This window comes from Elephantulus edwardii, unplaced genomic scaffold (assembly GCF_000299155.1).
Source record: "Elephantulus edwardii isolate Elephantulus edwardi_28Jun2011 unplaced genomic scaffold, EleEdw1.0 scaffold00002, whole genome shotgun sequence".
Lineage (NCBI taxonomy): Eukaryota > Metazoa > Chordata > Mammalia > Macroscelidea > Macroscelididae > Elephantulus > Elephantulus edwardii.
This window is the reverse complement of record NW_006399752.1, coordinates 16,237,347-16,239,428: the sequence shown is the minus strand read 5'-3', so window position 1 is coordinate 16,239,428 and position 2,082 is coordinate 16,237,347. Positions and strand designations below refer to the sequence as shown.

Sequence of the window (2,082 nt, the reverse complement as noted above, 5' to 3'; positions counted from 1 at the left end):
ATTAATAATGCTTTTTCATGACCTCCACATTCTGTTGTGTTACTTTTCTTGGGAATGGAAACAGATATGGATCTCTTCTAGTCAGACAGCCAGGCAGCTGCCCTCCAAATTTCCTGGAATAGACTTATGAGCATGTCCAGGACTTCACCTGTCATGCATCTTAAAAATGTCAAATAGGGGCGTGGCACAGGGCCGGCGCCCTGCGGGTCCCGCATCCAGTGCGCGCCGCCACCATGAACTCCACGCAGTTCAACAAGGGCCCGTCGTACGGGCTCTCGGCCGAGGTCAAGAACCGGCTCCTGTCCAAGTATGATCCTCAGAAGGAGGTGGAGCTCTGCAGCTGGATGGAGGAGCTCACCAGGCTTCAGATCGGCCCCGACTTCCAGAAGAGCTTGAAGGACGGTGTCATCCTGTGCACACTTATGCACAAGTTGCAGCCAAGCTCGATCCCCAAGATCAACCGCTCCATGCAGAACTGGCACCAGCTAGAAAACCTGTCCCACTTCATCAAGGCCATGGTCAGCTACGGCATGAAACCCGTGGACCTGTTTGAGGCCAACGACCTGTTTGAGAGTGGGAACATGACTCAGGTGCAGGTGTCTCTGCTTGCCCTGGCCGGGAAGGCCAAGAAAAAGGGTCTGCAGAGCGGCATGGACATCGGTGTGAAATACTCCGAGAAGCAGGAGCGGAACTTCGATGATGCCACCATGAAGGCGGGCCAGTGTGTCATCGGACTCCAGATGGGCACCAATAAATGTGCCAGCCAGTCAGGCATGACAGCCTATGGCATGAGACGGCACCTCTATGGCCCCCAAGAACCACATCTTGCCTCCCATGGACCACTCCACCATCAGCCTGCAGATGGGCACCAACAAGTGTGCCAGCCAGGTGGGCATGACTGCCCCTGGGACTCGGCGGCACATCTACGACACCAAGCTGAGAACGGACAAGTGTGATAACTCCTCCATGTCCCTGCAGATGGGCTACACGCAGGGCGCCAACCAGAGCGGTCAGGTGTTTGGCCTGGGCCGGCAGATCTACGATCCCAAGTACTGTCCACAAGGCCTTGCTGTGGATGCGGCCTCAACCAGTGTGGATAACTGCACGGGCCCTGGGGACACCCCTGAGTTCCCCCACTATTGCCAGGAGGAGGCCAACTACTGAGGGGCCACGGGGCATCTCCTCACACCATGGGTTTCGGGGTTTTGTACAAGTTGAATTATGGCAGCTGGGAGTCTGGGGGTGGCTGGGGAAAGGCGGGGATGATCCCTTCTCCGTTTTCTCGCCTGGACTGAGCCACCAGAGTGGGTAAGGGGACTGGAGGATGGACGGCGATGGTGTCTGCGCTGTATGGGGGAGGGGACCGCACAGGGAGGGGAAGTCCGTCTCCCCCCTCCCCCTGCAGTTTCCGGCTTTGTCTCCCTCCCCTGGTACCTGCCAGGTCAGTTTCTGGTTTCTGTGACCACAATGCCCATTACAAAACAAGAGAAAACACTTTTTTTTCCCTCTAGGGGGATGATGGGAAGGGGTACTGGGAAATGGCCACCCCAAAGTCCTCTCCACCCCCTGAGGATCTGGATCTGACCCCCAAAGTGGGGAGACTGAGGCCCAGTCATGGCCACTGAGTTTCCAGTGACTGAGCAAGGCCTGACCCCACCCCCACCTCTGGTACCTTCCTAAGCGCCCCCCACCTCGCTGCCTTAGAACTGCACAGAGGTCTCCCACCCCCCACCCGACAGACCTCCTTGGGCTCTGCTCCCACCAGGACCCTGATCACAAGCTAATGTGAAATCTTGATTGTGGACCAAATCGCAATAAAAACCTTTCCAGGAAAAAAAAATGTCAAATAGTATTGCATTTATCCCTGGGGTATTATTATTATTATTATTATTAGCCAATGTTTTCAGTGCAGCTTGATCATCTTCCTTCATTACTACTGGCTTTTGATCATAGCACTTTCTGAAATACTTCAGTGTCAGCCAATTCTTTTTGGTACAATGATTCCATTCTTTTTGGTACAATGTATTCTCTCCATCTTCTTTTGATGCTCCTTGGGTCATTAAAGATTTTTCCCAAAGCATC

At 54.1% G+C, this 2,082-nt stretch overlaps 1 pseudogene; it reads left to right on the top strand.

Moving 5' to 3' along the window:
• Positions 1-233: 233 nt before the first annotated feature.
• On the top strand, positions 234-1,164 carry LOC102868825 (annotated as a pseudogene).
• Positions 1,165-2,082: the final 918 nt, after the last annotated feature.